The sequence below is a fragment of the Molossus molossus genome, unplaced genomic scaffold, assembly GCF_014108415.1.
Source record: "Molossus molossus isolate mMolMol1 unplaced genomic scaffold, mMolMol1.p scaffold_m16_p_19, whole genome shotgun sequence".
NCBI classification, from domain to species: domain Eukaryota; kingdom Metazoa; phylum Chordata; class Mammalia; order Chiroptera; family Molossidae; genus Molossus; species Molossus molossus.
The window spans coordinates 24,632,688-24,640,313 of record NW_023425354.1 but is presented as its reverse complement, the minus strand read 5'-3'; positions in this window follow the sequence as shown (position 1 = coordinate 24,640,313).

Genomic DNA, 7,626 nt, shown 5'->3' with positions numbered 1-7,626 from the left:
TTTGTTCTTTTTTATGGCCTAGTAATATTCCATTGTGTATATGTACCACCACCACTTTTTTGTTGTTGTTAATCCTCACCTGAGGATATTTTTTCCATTGATTTTTAGAGAGAGTGAAAGGGTGGGAAGGAGGCAAAGAGAGAAACATTGATGTGAGACACATTGATTGGCTGCCTCCTGCACACATCCCGACCAGGGCCAGAGATCGAACCTGCAACCTAGGCACTTGCCTTGACTGAGAATTGAACCTGTGACCCTCCAGTGTGAGGGCCAATGCTCTAGCCTCTAAGCAACACTCACCAGGGCTGTACCACTATTTTTTTTACCCACTTGTCTATTGATAGGCACTTGGGTTGCTTCCATACCTTGGCTATTACAAATAACATGTCAGTGAACACAGGGGTGCATATGTGCTTTTGATTTAGTGTTTTGGGATCCCCTGCTTTCTTCGATGAGAAGACTGAAGCTCATTGAGTTGAAGTCATGCCCAGGTCAGCCAGCTAGAAAGATGGCGTTCTGGGAGGGAACCCATGTTCAAAACCCATGCTCTTTTTCTTCTACCAATAATGGACACGTCCTTAGAAAGTGGTCAGTCTCTAGTCAGAACTTCTAGAATCATTCCTGCTCAGTTTTCTAAGTAACCCATGATGTAGCCATATTTCAACATGAGATGAGTCAACTTTGGGAGGTGGGTCTATGCCTCTGGTAGGTGGGGAAAAATTTCCCAATTTTGACAGTTTTCCACCCGAATTCAGTCTTACCTTCACATGGCTTCTGCTAATATTATTCATCATAGATTTAAAAACTATCAATATCATCCTATGACCTTAATTCTTTTCACTTCCAAAGTTATTGATTTTTGATGTAGAATGTGCCCAAGGGGAGCCCAGCTTAGCCACAGGTTTTTCTTCAGTGTCAGACATAGAAGGAAGTGTGGGTTTTTGGGGGGGGAGGGGAGTACTTGTTATTTCTTGAGGTTTCTGGTGCCTAGAGTCACCAGATTTCTCCTCTTTTCCATCAAACTCTACTGTCTTCCCCCCTTTCCTTAGTGTCATCGATTCCCCCCAACACTGGACCTTCTGGGAAGCCTGGTTGGTTTCCACGTGTGTGGAGGTGAAGCTGCCTGAGTTGGAATCGGCCATTTCCATCACTTTCTCCTTGTTAGTGCCCAGTTTCCCCTGGAAAAGACTATTACCCGTTCCTCCTCTGCTTTAGCTTGGGTGTCGGAAAGAGCCTTGGTTGTTTCCACGCTTTCGGACACGGCAGGAGGGAGTCGGTTCTCTCTGATGTCGGGCTTCCCACTGTCACTGGTTGGCATCTGTCACCCAAACTCCACTTCTTTTTTTTTTTTTATCCTCACCCGAGGATATTTTCCATTTTTTTTTGTACAGATAGAGTGGGAGGGAGAGAGAGAGGAAGGGAGAGAGAGAGAGAAACATCGATGTGAAGGGACACATCGAGTGGCCACCACCCGCACGACCAACCAGGGTCGGGGACAAACTGCAACAGAAGTACGTGCCCTTAGCAGGAACCGAACCCGGGTCTCTCCGGACCGCAGGCCGACGCTCTAACCGCTGAGCCAAACCGGCCAGGGCCCAAACTCCACTTCTGAGCAATTCTATGACGAGTGTAGAAGACGACCTCAGTGATATGACATTTTTGTTTGTTTGTTTGTTTAATTCACTAGAAACAAATCCATTGCTCTGAGCTCCAATGGCTCCTGTCCATATCTGATAGGGAAAAGAATTGGAAGTGGCCAGGCTGAGCTGCCCACTCAGGCCGGGAGCTCGGCCACACGCTGCTGGTGAGGGAATACGCTCACTTCTCCTCGGTGAAGAGCGTCTTCTCCCACCATCTGAACGGTGGGGACAAGCTGGGGGCGGGGGTATTCCTGGATGTCTCATTAGTGATCTCTCCAGTCCCACAGTAACCCTGGTGTGTAGAGGGATCTGAAGCTTCAGGGACAGAGAAGATGGAGTATAATAAGGTGTAGTGTTGAATCGTCTCAGAGACCTGGGTTTGAATCCTGGTTCTGCCACTTACTTAAAGTAGGCTATAGGGCAAATTGCTTAAACATTCTGAGCCTCTGTTTGGATCACAGTGCTTGGGACATGCATATTTTTATCACATTGGATAAATATGATATTGGAGGATTGGATAACAATGCCAGTGTTTAGCACAGTGCCCGGCACGTGGGAAGTATTTGATGACTAGCAGACTTTGCTATCCACCACGTTTGACCACCAACCAAAAGTCAGAGGCTAATTCTATATTCTAGGCCTCTCTGTAATTTCCTCCCCACTCATGCAGCTGCCTCATTCCTAGCCTTGCCTATTCTGAGCTCTAGTTACTTATTTCAAGTTAAAGTGAAATTCACATAACACAAAGTTAACCATTTTAAAGGGAACAGCTCAACGGCATTTAGTACATCCATAGTGTTGTACAACCACCACCTCTATCTGGTTCTCAAACTCTTCGATTACCCAGAAGGAACCCCTGTACTGGTTAAGCAGTTGCTCCATAACCCCTACCCCCCCATCTCCACAGAGACAGAATCTGTGTTCTGTCTCTGGATTTACTTCTTTCAGACATGTCATATCAATGGAATCATACAATATATAGCCTTTTGTGTCTAGGCTCTTTCATTTAGCATAGTACTTTTGAGGTCCCTCTACGTGGTAGTGTGTTTCAGTACTACATTCCTTTTCGTGAATGCATAATATTCCATCATTCCACTGTATGGATATACCACATTTTATTTCTCCATTTCTCCATCGGACTGTATCCACCTTTTGGGTATTGTGAATAGTGCTGCTATGAACATGGATGTACACGTGTGAGTCTGTTTTCAATTCTTTTGGATATATACTGGTTGCTTATTTCAATTCATCTTCTGGTATGAGTTGTGCAAGGTGCCACGACAGAGAGGTGAGGTACGAGGGCTGTGGTGCCAGGCTCTCTCCTCTGCTAATTACCAGCTGAGCCATGCTGGGCAAGGGCTTGACCTCTCTACTCCTCTGTTTTCCCTTCTTAAAATGCCGTTCATGCCCGGCCGGTGTGGCTCAGTGGATTGAATGTCATCTCATGGACTGAGAGGTCCTGGCTCGAGTCAGGGGACATGCCTGGGTTGCGGGCTCCATCCCCAGTAGGGGGCGTGCAGGAGGCAGCCGATGGATGTTTCTCTCTCACATCGATGTTTCTATCTCTCTCCCTAAAAAAAAAAAAAAAAAAAAAAAAAATGGCGTGCACAACACCACTTCCTACCTTATAGGAGCATTGTGATGAAATGGATTGATACCGGAAAGCACAAACACTGTGCTTAGTGAACATCAGCAACCACCGTTACCCTCTCCCTCCAGCACTTCCTTCCTAGAAGGTCCTTTTCAGCTGCTGCTTGTTCAGGGTCCTCCCCTATTTCCTGGAGCAGCCAGTGGCTGAGCTGCTGAGCTCCCCCTTTAACACAGGGAGTTTTGGAACCTGGAGGACCCGGGTCTCTGAAGCAGGAAGACGTTTTACAGCAGCTGGGCTTTGAGCTCGTGGACAAAAAGGGGATGCATGCTAACCTGACAAGCTCAGGGGAGGCCTGTGTGGTGGCCTTGCAAACTCAGAGACCTAAAGTGACCACAAAGGATGGTCTGAAATGAAAACTTTTGGACTAAAAGCAGTTTATGGCAGGTAGTCACGTCCTAGGCCAGCATCTTCCCTGACAAAGGTCAGTCTTTTCCTTCACTGAGCCTGTCTAGTATCTTTTGCATCTATCATAGTGTATCTTTGGAATGTCAAAGTAATTTCCCTTTTCCCGGACCCCTCCAAGCACAGGCACCGCTCTGCGGAGACCACAAATCCCCTCATTGTTACTGAGTTCATTGTTGACGGTTAACTCTCCTGTACCCACCCATGTGAAAGATGCACGTGTCTGTCATTTTACTTCATCCAATCCCAGAAGTTTCCCAGCTTTGCCTTCTCCCGCCTCCCTAATCCATCACCAATGGATTTCATGTAACTCACTTCTCTTTTGATTGTAATGTATAAAATAAGGTGCAAAACTGCCGTTCTCTGGAGCATTATCTCAATCCGTTGAGATTTTGCTTTCCGGAAATTGTCGACAGTTTTGGCTTAAATAAACTCACAAAATTCTTTACAGGTTTGAATGATTCTTATTTTGTCAAGCTTATTCCTGCCTTCTCTCTCTGCCCCGTGAACCCCTGGGTCTGTGGCCCAGGAATATTGCTAAATCCACATGACTAACTTCTGTCCTGGGGAGGTGCCCTTGCTCAAAGCTACCAGCTGACTCATAATTTTTCCCCTTTCTTGCCATATGTCCGCTCAAGACTTACAATGGCTCCCTAATGCCTATTGCACTAAGACAACCCCTCTGCAACCCTATGAAGTAGGTAGTTCTATGCATTTCATTTACATGAATTCACTTGCAAAGGACATTTCCTCTATTTTTATGAGCAAGGAATCTCAGACTCTGAGGCTGAAGTGTCACCAGTGAGCAGACCACAGAGCTCAGATTTGACCACCCTAACCAGACCAGAGCGCTTTCTTCTGGTTTGTGCATTGCCACCCACTCTGGCCTCCTGCTACCAAACCCGGCTGGTCTTTGCTTCCTTCCTTTCCATCTGATCTGTATTGAAGCCTCATCGTGTCTACGGCACCTGCCAGGCTGCTCTGGCCCCAGATCTCCGCCCCAGCCGTTCTCCTTATCTGGACACCATCCTGCCACCTGGAAGGTCTAATTCAAACCCCTCTCCCTCCACGAAAGCTCCCCACTGAGACTTTCAATCAAGAGGTGGGACTTCATTTTTGAATCATTCTTAAAGTTGTCGCCTTCCAGCCTCAGCCAGCAAAAGCGTTGTCTGTGTGTGAATTGCAAGGAGGCATTCATTCCCTCCAGGCTGCTGAATTGCAAAAAAAATGCCCCGTCGCCCTCTCAGATGGCACTTCTGCAGTGTGCAGACTGTACAACCCTACTTGGCCGACTTGCCTTTCTGACCGTTTCAAAAATAGTCTCTGAGTGTGAAACACGTCGCATAGCTTGCAAGAATTCCGTGTTCATTCATTGTTTCTCTCCACTAGATTTTCAGCTTCTTGAGGGCAGGAACCACAAGATGCCCTTCAGCTCGGCCCAGAGCTGAGATCTCAGTGTCCAGCTAATGCAGTGACTTGGAGCCAGTGCTGTGTCAGCCCTGGGCTCCGAAGTGACACAGCAAAACTCCAGCAGATAAGATATGACATGCACAGGCGACCTTGGGACTCTGTCCCATTCCAGTCACTGACCACTTCATGGATTTTGGAACACACTCAGCACCCCTGTGGCCTCAGGCCGCTTCCTCTCTGGAATGCTAGCTCCTTCCCTCGTCACCTGACCACACTGCTTCGTCATCTCCAGTGCCGCCTCCGCAGGAAGCTTGCTTTCTCAGGAGCCTCTACTAGAATTCGTTTCTCCCTCCTCCGATTCTCTAGGTGGTCTTTCCTTTCTAATCCACCATCCCTGACTCTTGAAAGTTTTTAAGATGCAGCCCAGCCTGGCCAGTGTGGCTCAGGGGTTGAGCGTCGACCTGTGCACCAGGAGGTCACCGGTTCGATTCCCGGACAGGGCACATGACCAGGTTGTGGGCCTGATCCCCAGTGGGGGATATGCAGGAGGCGGCCAGTCGATGTTCTCTCTCATCGATGTTTCTATCTTTCCCTCCCCCTTCCTCTTTCTAGAATTAATAAAGAAAAAATATTAAAAAAAAAAAAAAAGATGCAGCCCAAGTTTTATCTCTAAAATCTGTTTGCATCAGCGAGTTGTATCCCCAGACACCCTGGGCCTGCTCTTTCCTTATCCTGGGCTCTCTGAGGACAGGGCTTGTGCCGGGCACGGTGGCCCGCCCTCTCTCCATGGCTGTTGGTCGATGGCCCGCAGGGGCCCTCGCTGCACCCGTTTTCCAGCCGTGCGTGGCTGGCGCCGCGGCGGGAGTGCTGGCCTCTGGCCTAATAGTGGTATCTCATACCTGTTTGACTCTTTCCCCAAGATTGTTTCGCCTCTTCTCTGCTTTTATTTTCACAACTTCTAGGTTATGAGAAAAGAAATGATTATATCTACTTCACTCGTAAGGCCCCTTAAGTCCAGGAGGCAGACATCTTCTCTCATGGGTGCCAGGGACACTGCTGCCGCCCACTTGGGTGTCCTGAGCTCTGTGGACCACTGGGGCATCGCGTCCGTGTGCCTCTACTTTCCTCCTCTTAAATCTTGCCTGAAGTGAACCACTTATCCTGGATTCCCACTGAGTGTGAGCCCTGAGGTCCAGAGGTTTGAGAATCCCCGTCAACTCTGAAATCCCACGAGCACAGAGCTCTGCGTTCGTGCCAGAACCCAGCCGACGGCTGTTCCTGTCTCTCGCTGACTCTGTTCCACCTTCTGCTGCAGTGTCTCTCCCAGGGGCAGGTAGCCTCCATGCCTTTGGGACTGTTTGGCAAATGCCTTGGGATAGAACACTGGGTCTCAGCCTCGGCTGACCTTGGATTCACCTGGGAACTTGTAGCACTACCCAAGCTCGGTACCTTTGTGAGTTTCTCCGGGGAACTCCCATGGGTAGCAAACTTTGAGAATGGTTCTCACTGCTGATGGCAGAATGAAATCACCTGCGATTTTAAAAAAATCTGATGGCCTGGCCCAGCCTGTTTGGCTCTGTGGTTGAGTGTCGACCCATGCCCCAAGAGGTTGCTGGTTCGATCCCTGGTCAGGGCACGTGCCCAGGTTGTGGGCCAAATCCCCAGTGGGGACAAACAGGAGGTGACCAATCAATGTTCTCTCTCATCAATGTTTCTCTCTCTCCCTCTCCCTTCCTCACTCTCTCTAAAATCAATAAAATCAATAAACAAATAAATAATTGAAAATGAAAATCTGATGGCCTGGACTCATAGTCAGAGACTCTGATTTGATTGACCTGGGGTTGGGAACAGCCTCCTGTACCTGGGGTCCACTCTAAAGAATAGGACCAGTGACCAGTCTCTGTGGGAGGAGCCCTTCCATTCTAGCCGCTAAGAACAGCAGCTAAAAGCACATACACCTGAGGCTTCTAGAGTATCAGCTGCTCCTGTAACTTTCTGGCTAATATTTAACAACTGTGTGATCTCGGGTAAGTATATTTACCTCTCTGATTAACTTCTTTATGTATAAAATTAAGCCAAGAGCTACTTGGCAGAACTGCTATAAGCACCAAAAAAAAAAAAAGGTATGTAAGCCCAGGCCGGGTAGCTCAGTTAGTTGGAGCATTGTCCCCATGTGCCACGGTTGCAGGTTTGATTTCCGGTCAGGGCACATGTAAGAATCAACCAATGAATGCATGAATAAGTGGAACAACAGATCTCTCTCTCAAATCAATACATTTTTAAAAAGGGATGTAAAATATAATAAAAGAACCCAGGACCGTGCCTGATATATACCTGCTACACAAAAGGTGCCCGACAACTCTGAGCTGAAATGCATCAAATCCTTCCTCCCACAGCAACATTCTGTGTATCCACAAACTTTTGAGTACCCGCTATTCGAAAAGCCTTTGGATAGGATTTCTGTTTTTCTTTCTGTGCACGGGAGGGAGAGATACAATGATAAATGCCGAGATAATATCTGTC